The following is a 16,706-nucleotide window of genomic DNA, read 5'->3' as shown; positions in this document are numbered from 1 at the left end:
ATTATATAAATATGTACCTAAAGTGTTGTAATTATATTCCAACTCCGCTTTCTTCTTGGTCATCGCCGCCGCCGCTGCCACTAAACTCACTGGGAAACAGTGTGAGTCCAATGGCAGCAGGGAGGCTGGTAGACTTGGTAATGTCAGAAAGGCTGTTTTTCTCCTTAAAAGCAGTGACGTGCGGTCAGGGGAGGCAGAGGAGGCAGTTCCTCACCTGTGATCATGCAAAGAAATAAAATATATCATGAGAAAATAATTGTAATTGTTAGTTTTTAGCTTCACCAATTTCGATTATTCTTTTTTTTTTAAATCGCAATCCCCTCGTAAACTTCTCTGTCTGCCGTGCGGCCAGAGCGCGTTCTTTTCTGGTGTGTTGCTGAGCGTTCAAAACGGCAGAGAAAAAAGTCTGAGGTGAGGCAAACCGTTCTCCTGTCTCACGATAGGGGCGCTCATGATCAGAGACATACGGTGGCGTAAGCGAGACAAGTGCTGCAGTGAGTAACAGGTTTTGTGTGTTGGTTGACCCATCAAAACGGCATAAAAAAAGTGATGTGAGGCAAACAGTTCTTGTGCCTCACGATAGGGGCGGGGCGCTCATGATCCCAGACATACGGTGGCCTCAGCGGGTAAGTGCCGCAGCGACTTATTTTTTCAGTCTCGTGAACCCCAACTTTCAACATGGACGACTACATTTCCGCACTCAAACAGTTTTCTAAAGTGGACTTTCAAGCGAAACAGGAGATAATTACTAAAGGAAGACCAACGCCAGAGCTGAATGGTTTGTTTCAATCAGCAGGACGGTTAGTTACTCGCTCTTTCCAAACGGCCTTCTTTCATCTCCGTAATATCGCTAAAATTCGCTCCATTTTGTCCACTAGAGACGCCGAGATCATTATCCATGCGTTTGTTACGTCTCGTCTCGATTACTGTAACGTATTATTTTCGGGTCTCCCCATGTCTAGCATTAAAAGATTACAGTTGGTACAAAATGCGGCTGCTAGACTTTTGACAAGAACAAGAAAGTTTGATCATATTACGCCTGTACTGGCTCACCTGCACTGGGTTTTACTACTTACGTATAAAATACTACACGGTCTAGCTCCAGCCTATCTTGCCGATTGTATTGTACCATATGTCCCGGCAAGAAATCTGCGTTCAAAAGACTCCGGCTTATTAGTGATTCCTAGAGCCCTAAAAAAGTCTGCGGGCTATAGAGCGTTTTCCGTTCGGGCTCCAGTACTCTGGAATGCCCTCCCGGTAACAGTTCGAGATGCTACCTCAGTAGAAGCATTTAAGTCTCACCTTAAAACTCATCTGTATATTCTAGCCTTTAAATAAACCTCCTTTTTAGACCAGTTGATCTGCCGCTTCTTTTCTTTCTCCTATGTCCCCCCCTCCCTTGTGGAGGGGGTCCGGTCCGATGACCATGGATAAAGTACTGGCTGTCCAGAGTAGAGACCCAGGATGGACCGCTCGTCGGGACCCAGGATGGACCGCTCGCCTGTATCGGTTGGGGACATCTCTACGCTGCTGATCCGCCTCCGCTTGAGATGGTTTCCTGTGGACGGGACTCTCGCTGCTGTCTTGGATCCGCTTGAACTGAACTCTCGCGGCTGTGTTGGAGCCACTATGGATTGAACTTTCACAGTATCATGTTAGACCCGCTCGACATCCATTGCTTTCGGTCCCCTAGAGGGGGGGGGGGGGTTGCCCACATCTGAGGTCCTCTCCAAGGTTTCTCATAGTCAGCATTGTCACTGGCGTCCCACTGGATGTGAATTTTCTCTGCCCACTGGGTGTGAGTTTTCCTTGCCCTTTTGTGGGTTCTTCCGAGGATATTGTAGTCATAATGATCTGTGCAGTCCTTTGAGACATTTGTGATTTGGGGCTATATAAATAAACATTGATTGATTGATTGATACGTGAAAAGACTGGCTTTGTGGATGTTCTGCAAGAAACCGCCTTCTCTGCTTTCCTTGCCTTCTTTTTTCAACCTGTGGAACTGTGTGGACTCAAATGGGATTTTGTGACCTAAAGAATTTGCAAAGAAGCCTCACCAAACATGAGGGGTCGGCTGCTCATATTCAAAGCTAGATCGCGCTAAAAACGTTATGGATGACGAGGATAGACTTGGCTTTGGATGAACAGCGGCGACTCAACATCAGTGTCCACAATGCTAAAGTAAAAGAGAACCGAGAGATTCTAAAAGATGTCATCAACGTGACCTGCTTCCTCGCCAAACAGCAGCTCGCATTTCGTGGAAAGTAGGAGCTCTGCTAATCGCGGCAACTATGTTGAACTCTTACTGTCAGGCTTACCACTGACAGTTTGTTTATGTTTTAGTTTTCCCTCTGTGTGTTCTTACTATCTCCTGTCCTTAGTTCCTGTCAGCACTCTTATTTTGGTTCAGCTTCCTGTTTGTCTCCCTGTGTGCTGTTTTCCCTCAGCTGCGGCTGATTGGCACCTGGCCATACCTGTTGTCAATCAGCCCGCTCCTATTTGTACCTGCTTTGTGTTGAGTCAGTTGCTGGAATATTGTCGTTGCCACATGTCGCACTTGTCTTTGCTACCTGTCGTGTCGTATCTTTATGTGTCAATGCAGCGTTGCGGTAAGCTATGTTTGATAGCGGTTTTTAGCTTACTGTCTTTTGTTCCCTTCTTCCGTTTTGTTTTCTAAGTACAAGTACGACTTTTGTTTTCAATGCTAAAGTTCCTTTTTGTTTTCTAGCTCCCATGCTAGCTCTCTTAGTTTATTTGCCCACGTGCGTGCTTTTTGTTTGTACCCTTTGTTTGGTTTTGTCTTAGTATTTTAATGAAATCATGTTTACTTACAAAATGCCTGCCTCCTTCTCTGCATCTTGGGGTTCGTCAACAACAAACTTTGACACAAGACTTTTAAAACTGAAGGAAGTGAAGGAGGAATTTTACCAGAAAGTGACGGCTATTTTTATCCAGAAGGACCTGCGCATGGACTTCTTTTATAAGGTAAGACGGCGATAATATTATTTTTGTTTCGTTTTTAATGAAATGCACATTTTGTGGGCGACAGTTTGTATGTGTAAAGAATGCAGAAATGAAACATAACCCGTAAATTGCTGCCAATCAAATGGCAAATAATCTGCGCTGTATATTTGTAAATCTGATTCTGATTACGTCAGTGCCTCACCAGCTATAAACCTCTTTGCTTAAAAGCCATTATGACAATTCATCAACACAAATTTAAACCTGTTATTTTAAACTTTGAAAGTTGTTCCGGCTCATTGATGTGTAATACGTTAAGCTTTTAGGAAAGCAGTGACTAAAAGACAGCAATTCCAGGCAATTATTCTGTTATGGTTTCCTTTTACCTGCGAACAAGCCTGTACTTCTCAAAAAGGACCCCTTTAAACCAATTTGTCAATCAGCTTTGATGGTGTAATTGTTTAATTAGATTGCCAGTGGGCTGCAGGCAGTGAGGCGTCCCTGTAACAGCAGGACCATAAGTACCATTGACAGTTAATTATCAAGCCGCTTGTGTGTGTTGGTTGGCTCTCTTAGTTTGAAGTCTCATATAGTAAATATATCAACTTTACAGAAAGCTGACAACATACAGTCGTGGTCAAAAGTTTACATACACTTGTAAAGAACAGAATGTCATGGCTGTCTTGAGTTTCCAATAATTTGTACAACTCTTATTTTTTTGTGATAGAGTGATTGGATCACATACTTGTTGGTCAAAAAAATATTCATGAAGTTTGGTTCTTTTATAAATGTATTATGGGTCAACTGAAAATGGGTCAAAAGTATACGTACAGCAATGTTAATATTTGGTTACATGTCCCTTGGCAAGTTTCACTGCAATAAAGCGCTTTTGGTAGCCATCCACAAGCTTCTGGCAAACTTCTGGTTGAATTTTTGACCATTCCTCTTGACAAAATTGGTTCAGTTCAGCTAAATGTGTTGGTTTTCTGACATGGACTTGTTTCTTCAGCATTGTGCACATGTTAAAGTCAGGACTTTGGGAAGGCCAATCCAAAACATTAATTCTAACCCAATTTAGCCATTCCTTTACCACTTTTGACATGTGTTTGGGGTCATTGTCCTGTTGGAACACCCAACTGCGCCCAAACCCAACCTCCGGGCTGATGATTTTAGGTTGTCCTGAAGAATTTAGAGGTAACCCTCCTTTTTCATTATCCCATTTACTCTCTGTAAAGCACCAGTACCTTTGGCAGCAAAACAGGCCCAGAGCATAATATTATCACCACCATGCTTGACGGTAGAAATGTTGTTCCTGGGATTAAAGGCCTCATTGTTTCTCCTCCAAGCATATCGCTGCGTATTGTGGCCAAAAAGTTAAATTTATGTGTCATCTGACCACAGAACTTTACTCCAGAAGGTCTTATCTTTGTCCATGTGATGTCGATAATAAGAGTTGTAGAACTTATTGGAAACTCAAGACAGCCATGACCTTATGTCCTTCACAAGTGTATGTAAACTTTTGACCACACTGTAGCCAGAACACAGCACTTCCTACTTGTTTGACTTCATGAGCGTCAAACATTACAACCCAAGCAAGTTCTCTGTGTTCTGTACTGCTGCAAAAATTAAGACAATGTGTTGTGAATCTTATTTGTCATTTTTGTAATGCATTACATATTCAAATTCATCCATCCATCCATTTTCTACCGCTTATTCCCTTTTGGGGTCGCGGGGGGCGCTGGCGCCTATCTCAGCTACAATCGGGCGGAAGGCGGGGTACACCCTGGACAAGTAGCCACCTCATCCCAGGGCCAACACAGATAGACAGACAACATTCACACTCACATTCACACACTAGGGCCAATTTTAGTGTTGCCAATCAACCTATCCCCAGGTGCATGTCTTTGGAGGTGGTAGGAAGCCGGAGTACCCGGAGGGAACCCACGCATTCACGGGGAGAACATGCAAACTCCACACAGAAAGATCCCGAGCCTGGATTTGAACCCAGGACTGCAGGACCTTCGTATTGTGAGGCAGACGCACTAACCCCTCTGCCACCGTGAAGCCAATTTGTATAATTAAAGTCTGGTAAACTACGGGCAACAGAACAAATACTCGGAAACCCTTGTAGCACTAACTCTCCCGGGACGCTACAATATACACCCCCCACTACCGCCTCAACCTCGCCCACCTCAACCTCCTCATGCTCTCTCAGAGCATGTCCCAGCTAATAACATCACACAATATATATCTGCCTTCGGCCATGTAGAAGGATTTACTGACAACAACTCGTGATCTGATTGGCTATTGCAACTGTCTGTCAAATGTTTGTCGACTCTGAAGGCCAACGGCAGATTTCCTACACTATGGCAACATAATCTAGCTGAATTCTGATTGGATAAAAAATATGTTACCTAAAAACAACAGCGCTGGTAGGAACTTAATATGCCATGAAGAGAATATGAATACTTTTAGATATTTAAGGAAAGTAAATAAAAAAATGACTTATATCTTTAATTATGATCATGATTTCTGGTTATTTTAGGCCAGCAGAGAAGGCCTTGCTGGCCCTGACGGCGCACCACTGGAGTAGACTATTCTGAGAAAAGGCATTTTCCAAACTGATAGAAAAAAATGGGGCTTCACGGTGGAAGAGGGGTTAGTGCGTCTGCCTCACAATACGAAGGTCCTGAGTAGTCCTGTGTTCAATCTCGGGCTCGGGATCTTTCTGTGTGGAGTTTGCATGTTCTTCCCGTGACTGCGTGTGTTCCCTCCAGGTACTCCGGCTTCCTCCCACTTCCAAAGACATGCACCTGGGGATAGGTTGATTGGCAACACTAAATTGGCCCTAGTGTGTGAATGTGAGAGTGAATGTTGTCTGTCTATCTGCGATGAGATGGCGACTTGTCCAGGGTGTAAACCGCCTTCCGCTCGATTGTAGCTGAGACGGGCAGCAGCGTCCCCCACTCACCCAAAGGGAATAAGCGGTACAAAATGGATGGATGGTTGGATGGATCGAAAAATGTCCACTGTGGAAGACACTACTTAACAGAAAGACACACAGTGGATGTTCCCTCACAATCCCTTGCACATACACGTCATTTTACAGACTGTAACATTTTTTTTAACATGTACCACAATAATATCGCACTGTGGCTTTAACACATCATACCGTGAGATTTTGATATCGTTACATCCCTAGTTATTACGAATGTTCCTGTTACTACATTACTTATATATTTACAGCATGTGTATAATAAGTTTATGGAGGTGTGTTCTTAAGTGCTTTATAGGTAGAATTAGGGCTGGGCAATATATCGATACACTCGATATATCGCGGGTTTGTCTCTGTGCGATATTGAAAATGACTATATCGTGGTAATCGAGTATATGTTCTCACACAGTTGCTTTTAGCTGCGGGCATTTCACTACAGGCTCTTCCCCCTCCTTGTGTCTCTTTCTCACAGACAACAAGCTCACCACCTTACATACGTCACAAACTGTCACGTCTACATAACATACGTATATGCCCTCACGGAGCAGAGAGGTAGCAGAATGGGTAACGTTAGCTGTGATGCTAGCGGAGCCGTGCGAGTGGTAATACGAGAAAAAGAAGGTGCCAATCAGGTAACAAATGAAGGAAGAATTAATTCCCAAGAAAAACAGCACGGGGTCCATTGTCTGGCGGTGGTTGGCTTCAAGTGGGAATATGTCGAACAGACAACTGTAATTTGTCAAGTGTGGGGCAAAAGCGTTGCTACAAAAAAAAGCATTTCTGCTAATATATAGAATAATTTGAAAAGTCACCTGCTAGAGAATGAAGAGTGTTTACTCCGCATGTCAACATCTCCATTTGATGCCACACGTCCACTTCATCAAAATGCCGAGGCAAACATTTCCAGATCAACACCGTATGAAAAAATTGTGATTTCCTTCTCTGCATGAAAGTTTAAAATGAGCATATATTAATGCAGTATGAAGAAGAATGTTTTAATGTAGACACATAGAATCATCATACTGCTGTGATTATATGCATCAAGTGTTCATTCAAGGCTAAGGTAAAATATCGAGATATATATCGTGTATCGCGATATGGCCTAAAAATATTGCGATGTTAAAAAAAGGCCATATCGCCCAGCCCTAGGTAGAATACAGCGACTTCTATAGGCTCCATTGTAAGCAGACCTTTGTAAACATTTATTCCCAAGTTAGAGTGCATAAAAAAAGAGAAAACGAATCTGTGCTTGTCTTACATAAGAATTGTGAATGATAGGCAATGTTCCCAAAATATTGCTGTTTCCCTTTCAACACGACTATCCAGCATTGTAACAACATTAATAGGTCAAAAAAAGCGAAATTTATCTTGAAAGAAAATTCCCCACCCTTGTACATAAACAGTCTTATGTAAAGACAGAAGCGAATTTAAGAATCAAAAACACTTGAGTGCATGCTTCTGACATTTGCAGTAATTTGTGATGTGAGGAACAACTGTAAAACTGTAACAACTTTTAACTTAATACAAACCCTGTTTCCATATAAGTTTGCAAATAGTGTTGGATGTAAATATAAACGGAATACAATGATTTGCAAATAAGTTTCAAGCCATATTCAGTTGAATATGCTACAAAGACAACATACTTGATGTTCAAACAGATAAACATTTCTTTTTTTGCAAATAATCATTAACTTTAGAACTTGATGCCAGCAACACATGACAAAGAGGTTGGGAAAGGTGGCAATAAATACTGACAAAGTTGAGGAATGCTCATCAAACACTCATTTGGAACATCCCACAGGTGTGCAGGCTAATTGGGAACAGGCGGGTGCCATGATTGGGTATAAAAACAGCTTCCCAAAAAATGTGCACCCCTTTGTCCACAACTGCGTGAGCAAATAGTCAAACAGTTTAAGAACAACGTTTCTCAAAGTGCAATAGCAAGAAATTTAGGGATTTCAACATCTACGGTCCATCAAAAGGTTCAGAGAATCGATAAAAAACACTCCACGTAAGCGGCATGGCCGGAAACTAACATTGAATGACCGTGACCTTCGATCCCTCTGACGGCACTGTATCAAAAACCGACATCAATCTCTAAAGGATATCACCACATGGACTCAGGAAGACTTGAGAAAACCACTGTCACTAAATAATGTTTGTCGCTACATCTGTAAGTGCAAGTTAAAGCTCTACGGGGGCGGTTTAGCTCGGTTGGTAGAGTGGCCGTGCCAGCAACTTGAGGGTTGCAGGTTCGATTCCCGCGTCCATCATCCTAGTCACTGCCGTTGTGTCCTTGAGCAGGGACACTTTACCCACCTGCTCCCAGTGCCACCCACACTGGTTTGAATGTAACTTAGATATTGGGTTTCACTATGTAAAGCGCTTTGAGTCACTAGAGAAAAAGCGCTATATAAATATAATTCACTTCACTTCACTTCACTACTATGCAAAGTGAAAGCCATTTATCAACAACATCCACAAACGCCGCCGGCTTCTCTGGGCCCGAGATCATTTACGATGGACTGATGCAAAGTGGAAAAGTGTTTTGTGGTCAGACGAGTCCACATTTCAAATTGTTTTTGGAAACTTTGGACATTTGTGTCCTCGGGAACAAAGAGGAAAAGAACCATCCGGAATGTTAGAGGTGCAAAGTTCAAAAGGCAGCATCTGTGATGGTATAGGGGTGCATTAGTGCCCAACGCATGGGTAACTTACACATCTGTGAAGACACCATTAACACCACGTGTTACAACAGCGTGGCTTCATAGTCAAAGAGTCCGGGTACTACACTGGCCTGCCTGTAGTCCAGACCTGTCTCCCACTGAAAATTTTGAAGCCTAAAATACGACAACAGAGACCCCGGACTGTTGAACAACTTAAGCTGTACATCAAGCAAGAATGGGACATAATTCCACCTGAAAAGCTTCAAAAATGTGTCTCCTCAGTTCCCAAACGTTTATTGAGTGTTGTTAAAAGAAAAGGTGATGTAACACAGTGGTGAACATGCCCTTTCCCAACTACTTTGGCACGTGTTGCAGCCATGAAATTCTAAGTTCATTATTATTTGCAAAAAAATTAAAAATAAAGCTTTTGAGTTTGAACATCAAATATCTTGTCTTTGTAGTGCATTCAACTGAATATGGGTTGAAAATGATTTGCAAATCATTGTATTCCATTTATATTTACATCTAACACAATTTCCCAACTCATATGGAAATGGGGTTTGTATGTTAAAATAAATGACAGATAGAAGACAAAAAGGTATGGAAGAAGAGAAAGTATTCTTTGTCTGACGGTGGCAGTGTGGTGCAGTGGGGGGAATAAAGTGTGCTATTTTACTCTCTTTTTGACACCGCTGGGAGAAAATGAGGAGACATTTAAACCATGTCAACAGCCAGGCTGTGATAGTATTAATCTTACAGACAGAAAAGTCCATTATAAACACAGATTGGTGGCTATGTTCCATAAAGTCTTTAAAAGCCTCCATAGCGTCTATTAACCTATAACCTCTTTAGAATTCCAAAGAATTGTGAAAATGCTGCAGTGATGGTACACGCTGTCTAAGACCTGAGTTATGAGCTGCGTCCGATGGGAGCTTACAGCCAAACACAAGTCATCACACCTGAGCTGGGCCAGGAATCAAAGAACAAGACGCGGGCCGGAGTGTTAATGGTACCATCCTCCTCCCGCTCCTCGAACACTGTTTTTCTTTCACCCTCCCGCCCGTTTCCATCGCCGCCCCCCCCTCTGCAAATGAGGGAAGTGTGGCCGGTGAACGAGGGTGAGAGAGAGCGGTGGTGGGGGATTTGGGGGTCTTACTTTGGCAGTCGAGACATTTCCCGACCTCGCTCTGTATTTGTTCAGGCTTTATGAAAACATGACCAATGCAGAGACGGAGGATGGAGATGAGGGGAAGAGAACGGTGATGAAAAGTGTTGCGGAAACGTACTCGTCCCTCTTTCGGTGGAAGATAACCGTTGACGTATTCATGGACATTGGACTGGGCGGAAACTGAAGCTCATTTTGGACTTGGTGGGGCCAAAGTAATAAAAATGAGGATGTGAGGCGTGACTGCAACGAATAGTTATGACTTTTTTGAGAAATAAAGTTCTTGGCTTCCAGACCAAGAGTTGAGTGAGAGTCATCATTACCGTTCTTTGTTTCTTGGCTTGGCCCAGTGGCTTCGTGAGGCCGCTATTTTCCAGCTAGACAACTAGTGGAGACTCCAAGTCTTTGCAGTGTCGAGCCAGGAAGCGGCCCACCGCATCATTCCACAAACATCACTTTTTACACTTCACTCTTTATGGAGGAATGTACAAACAAAACAGAATGTGTTAATATGTGAGGGTTCCCGTGGAAAGTTGATGTTTACACCTGAAGTTAGTAGTCTACAACATGGGTGTCCAAACAACGGCCTGCCAGCATCTTCATTTTGGCCCGTGAGACAGCAAATAAAATGCAGAATGAAACAATACAAGTGATTTATATAATCATTTGTATGTTTTCATTGCAAGTGATATCGGTGTAAAGCAGGGGTCACCAACTGCCCGCAGGCACCAGGTAGCCCGTAAGGACCAGATGAGTCGCCTGCTGGCCTGTTGTAAAAATAGCTCAAATAACAGCACTTACCAGTGAGCTGCCTATATTTTTTCAATTGTATCTATTTACTAGCATGCTGGTCTCGCTTTGCTCTACATTTTTAATTCTAAGAGAGACAAAACTCAAATAGAATTTGAAAATCCAAGAAAATATTTTAAAGACTTGGTCTTCACTTGTTTAAATAAATTCATTCATTTTTTTAACTTTGCTTCTTATAACTTTCAGAAAGACAATTTTAGAGAAATTACAAACTTAAAAATTATTTTAGGATTTTATAACACATATGCCTTTTTACGTTTTAAATTCCTTCATCTTCTTTCCTGACAATTTAAATCAATGTTCAAGTAAATGTATTTTTTTATTGTAAAGAATAATACATACATTTTAATTTGATTCTTCATTTTAGCTTCTGTTTTTTCAACGAAGAATATTTGTGAAATATTTCTTCAAACTTGTGTTGATTAAAATTTAAAAAAAATATTCTGGCAAATCTAGAAAATCCGTGTAATCAAGTCAAAATCTTATTTCAAAGTCTTTTGAATTTCTTTTGCAATTTTTGTTCTGGAAAATCTAGAACAAATAATGATTTGTCTTTGTTAGAAATATAGCTTGGTCCAATTTGTTATATATTCTAACAAAGTGCAGATTGGATTTTAACCTATTTAAAACATGTCATCAAAATTCTCAAATTAATCTAATGATGTTCCATAAATAATTTTTAAATTTTTTTCAAAAAGACTCGAATTAGCTAGTTTTTCTCTTTTTTTTCGGTTGAATTTTGAATTTCAAAGAGTCAAAATTGAAGATAAACTATGTTTCAAAATTTAATTTTAAATTTTTTCCTGTTTTCTCCTCTTTAAAACCGTTCAGTTAAGTGTTTTTTTCATCATTTATTCATTACCAAAAACCTTCCGTAAAAGGAAAAAAAATACCCATTTTTTTTATATACATATAGATTTATTTATTAAAGGTAAAATGAGCAAATTGGCTATTTCTGGCATTTTATTTAAGTGTGTATCAAACTGGTAGCCTTTCACATTAATCAGTACTCAAGAAGTAGCTCTTGGTTTCAAAAAGGTTGGTGACCCCTGCCGTATATACACTACTGCCATCTTGGAATTGTAACTGCATGCAAAGTCTGCTATATAATACAATAAAGAACAGTATTTGCAAATGAGACACAGAAGTGTAGAAACAAAACAAGTCAGTGTTAAATGTTATTTACTGTGTGTGTGTGCGCGTGCGTGTGTGTGTGTGTGTGTGTGTGCGTGCGTGTGTGTGCATGTGTGTGTGTGTGGGGGTGACAGAGTGGCACATGACTGGTGGTAAGCGCGCCGCAATTACCTGTTAGTTTGCATGTCCTTTAGACCTTCAGTATAGGAAGACGCGTCTTTGTTAAACTGTATTCTAGGGAATAATACAGGTCAATATTCCATTAACACAATTCCAGATTGTCTAGAAATAGGAATATATAATGTTTGGATATGATGAGCCCAGGGACAGGACCACACTTTTTTTTTAAACTGTCTTTAAACGTTTTTAATCTTGTAGCATGTCAGCTTTAAGTTTGCCTGTGGCTAAACTCAAAAACCTCACCCTCAAATCAACATGAACACATCAACTATTAAGACCAAATGCCACAAAAAGTATGTACTTAAGACCAACATGGAAGGGACGAAAAAGACCACAGAGATCAAAGCCACAAAGACCACAGAGATCAAAGCCACACCAAGGGGGATTTTACAGTTTCTAATAAGTCGGTAGTTATTTTTCCCAACATTCTGTCTTGCAGAATCAAACAGGATGCAATAACTTTACATTTTCTCAAAAAGCTTCTGCATCACATGTCTCTGATTTTTGAAATCTGCCACACAATTTTAAAGCTAATATGTTTGTTGTGATCCGGTTTCCGGATCACAACTTTAGTCCGTCTTTTGAGTCCTTTTTTGTGTTTTCTAATTATTTTTGGACTCTTTCTGTTCTGAGTTTTGCACTTCCTGTTTTATCTCGTTTCCAAGGTTTCTCATTTGCTCCACCTGCTATGCTTTTTGACGCACACCTGTTGGCAATTGTTTACTTTAGTATTTAAGCCTGCATTCTACCTCAGTTCGTTCTTGGCTGATAGTTTGCGATAAGCGACAGTCACGTTTGTTATTCTGCTTTGTATTTACCCTGCTAAGTCGCGTCTTAGCTTCGAGTGCGCTCTGCACGTCAGTTCTCTTGGACATTGAACTCTATGCTTGCTAACTATTAGCATTAGCTTCCCGTGCGTATGCACGACGTTACTTTGCTTTTGTACCAGTGTTATTTTACCTTTTTGTATATTAAAAAAAGCTCCAACCTGCTATCCTGCCTTTCTGGTCCTGCTGCATCTGGGGGTGAAATCTTTGCGCATCATTATGCGTTCTAAATGTGACAATGTTGTCCGTGACACAAATGATGATTAGCCCACCATCACTCCGGTTGCTGTCCAAGGACAACCGTTTTCGTTTCAATCCATTCTCTCCCGACAAGACTAAGTCATTCATGCCAGTTTACCAAAACCATTTCCTTCAAAGATCGACAGTCCTAAATACATCTTAAGTTTGCCCAGTATTTTTGTGGTCACATTCACACATTACAATTTTTCTTAAAGGTTTTCTGATGCTATATTATTTCTGTTAGACATGTCTCATATCACTGCACTTAAGTTTTCTTTGGACTGAACTGATTCCTTATCTAACGTAGTTCACAGCGCAAGACTTCATTCCTACAACGTTGCCTTATGTACATTACTAGCCTGAACTTTTGTGTGTGATTATGCCAGCGACCACGCCTCCATCCACAGAGACAAAGAGAGTGGATGACTGAAAAGACGGTTCACTCCGTTTTTTTTCAACGACAGAGCAGAGCAGATTTTAATGAAACTTTTAGGATAAGTTACAATTTGATCTTCAGTAGATCTTGGGCCTGATCCGAAATAATTTCTACTATGTTACCTTATGTTTACATTACGAGCCTGAACTTCTCTGTGTGTGTGTGTATACTAGCAACCCCGCCTCCATCCACAGAGACAAACACAGTGCCCTCCTTCAAAACCGCTCTAAAAGAAAACCTCCAGGCAACTACAACCCTAGACTAACACCCTCCCCCCAACACATCCTACCTCCCCGGATTATAAATAATCAAATGTAAATAATAAAAAGTATATACTTGTTCTTATGCTTTCTGAGCTCACTATGTTCACTGCTCGCTGAACATATCCTACGAAGTCAGACCTACAGTACACTGTTTCAATGTCCATTTCTCAGATGATATAATTGTTGATGACTGAAGTGCTGATATCAACTAAACCTAACCCCCCCCACCCCAACCACCTCCACATCTCACCCCCGGATTGTAAATAATGACAATAATTCAATGTATATACTCCGATGATTAACTTGTGTGATGACTGTATTTTGCTGATAGTATATATTTGTACCATGAATTGATTAACGTGGACCCCGACTTAAAGAAGTTGAAAAACTGATTCGGGTGTTACCATTTAGTGGTCAATTGTATGGAATATGTACTGTACTGTGCAATCTACTAATAAAAGTCTCATTCAATCAATAAAAGCTTGTTTTTAAGTGACAGACGACAAAAACAAACAGGCACAACAATGGCAATTTCATTTATATTGTTATTGTAATTATTATTTAATTAAGAATTATTATTAATTAATCAATAATTAATTACCTAGAGCAGTGGTTCTTAACCTGGGTTCGATTGAACCCTAGGGGTTCGGTGAGTCGGCCTTAGAGACTTAATTAAACAAGTTGAAAAATTTATTGGGGTGTTAACATTTAGTGGTCAATTGTACGGAATATGTACTGTACTGTGCAATCTACTAATAAAAGTCTCATTCAATCAATCAATCAATCGTGTAAATAAAAAAGTCTCCCTATCGGTGTATCTGTACTGTAAAGTTAAAATTTGAATGACAATAAAAAAAGGAAGTGTAAGTATTATGTATACCCCCAAACAATGTTTCCTCTAATTTTCCATCCGATTTGCAAGTGTGTAATTTGTTGTGAGTTCATGCACTGTGTTGGTTTTGTTCTTTGAACAAGGTGATGTTCATGCACGGTTCATTGTGTGCACTAGTAAAAAAAACATAACTTTGTCTTGAATTTGAAAAAATTTAAAAATATTTTTTTTTAATTTTTCATTAAAGAAGGGTTCGGTGAATGTGCATATGAAACTGGTGGGGTTCGGTACCCTCAAAAAGGTTAAGAACCACTGACCTAAGGTCAGGGGTGCCCATTACCTCGATCGCTGGCCCCCGGTCGATCGCGGAGGGTGTGTCAGTCGACCGCCAGCCAGGCATTGAAAAAAATAGACCTTAAAATTAGCGATCATAAATCCTCGCTATGACATCACTTTCGTCACTTGATTGACATTCAAGGCACCCGAGGATCTTGTGAAATGATGCTGGCCGCTGCCAGCTCAGTGTGGAGGAAAAAAAACACTGTCAGGAAGGCGAGAAACAGTTTTTATATCAACCTTACCTCCTGTCAAAAGCCCAAGTCTTCACAATAAAAGTGCTGCTCCATCTTGCCTGCGCTAACAAAATAAGAGTCTCTGAGAACTAGAGCAAACACAAGAGCCAGCCACAGAGTTTACCGTCAATGTATTAAGTGTATAAAAAGGAGTATGGAAGTTGGACAAACAAGATGCCAAAACCAACCACTTCAATGTGGTATTGGACAGAAAGGAGGAATTTTTTTTCTCCTCCACGATGTAAAATTGAAAACGTGGAAGTTACTGTGCATCTTGTATGATTCCAATCAAAGCAAGTCATCAGAATCATGTAATACACCAACTTATATTCTTGTCTTCATGAAAGAAAGGAATCTATGTGTTACACACGTGCATTTTGTACACCTTTAACATGTGAACAAAAACGGATAAATAAATAAATATATGTGTTTGTATATATATATATATAATGCTGAAAGGTACATACAAGTTTTGGAGCAACATATATTGCGATTCAAGCAACGTTATCATGGACGCCCCTGCTTATTTCAGCAAAACAATGCCACACCAGACATTACCTCATATATATATATATATATGAGGTAGTTCACCTCAACATGGTCATTTAAAAAGTAGCTCACCTGGGGAAAAAGTATGGGCACCCCTGCCTTGGGTTATGCGGTTTGTTTGTCCATCTGTTTGTTAGCTAGCAATATATTTTGATTGAACTTTATTGAAATGTCAGTAATGGGATAAGAAACAAATGATTGGATTTGGGGGATGATCTGGATCACTGTTAAGATTTAGGATTTTAAAAAAATAATTCTTTACTAATGAGGGAGAGAGGAGCTCTGTTCTCTCTGAGTCATTTTGTAGTTCATTATGCAATCAGATCCATGTGCAGGACACTTTGCTTTGTGAAACAACCTTTTACAGTTAACTTTGTCATGCATTTATATATGCTATCTCTTGGGGGACACAAATGGTACCGTTTTGGCAGATTGGCCCTTATACTGTTCTATTTTGTATTTGGGGTTTTACTAATCTGTCTGTTACACGGCGTGGCGCAGTTGGAAGAGTGGCGGTGCCAGCAACCTGCGGGCTCCTGGTTCAATCTCCAGCTTCTACCACTCGAGTGGTCATGATCCGTGGTCTGGATCATGTTTTTGTTATTTTTTGTTAGTTTTGGACTCTTTTACTTCCTTTTTATGACACCTCTGAGTTTGGTTTGGTTGCCATGGCTGCCTATTGTTTTCACCTGCCTCTGGTGTTCGGGACACTCACCTGTGTCTAATCAGAGGGACAATTTATAATAATAATAATAATAATAATAATAATGGATTAGATTTATATCGTGCTTTTCTATTGTTACATACTCGAAGCGCTCACAGAGAAGTGGTAACCCATCATTCATTCACACCTGGTGGTGGTAAGCTACATCAGTAGCCACAGCTGCCCTGGAGTAGACTGACGGAAGCGTGGCTGCCAGTTTGCGCCTACGGCCCCTCCGACCACCACCGATCATTCACTCATCATTCATTCACCAGTGTGAGCGGCACCGAGGGCAAGGGTGAAGTGTCCTGCCCAAGGACACAACAGCAGCGACTTTTTGGATGTCAATAGGTGGAAAGCGAACCTGCTTTTG

The 16,706-nt window shown here is 40.8% G+C and overlaps 1 protein-coding gene across 1 annotated transcript in view; it reads right to left on the bottom strand.

Moving 5' to 3' along the window:
* ror1 (receptor tyrosine kinase-like orphan receptor 1) overlaps nucleotides 1-16,706 on the bottom strand; it is a 358,626-nt gene that overhangs the window by 73,676 nt on the left and 268,244 nt on the right. The gene's annotated exons all lie outside the window — the stretch shown is intronic.

Source organism: Nerophis ophidion, linkage group LG22 (genome assembly GCF_033978795.1).
Source record: "Nerophis ophidion isolate RoL-2023_Sa linkage group LG22, RoL_Noph_v1.0, whole genome shotgun sequence".
NCBI classification, from domain to species: domain Eukaryota; kingdom Metazoa; phylum Chordata; class Actinopteri; order Syngnathiformes; family Syngnathidae; genus Nerophis; species Nerophis ophidion.
Note: the sequence above shows the minus strand (reverse complement) of the source record. Positions and strands in the feature narration are given on the sequence as shown.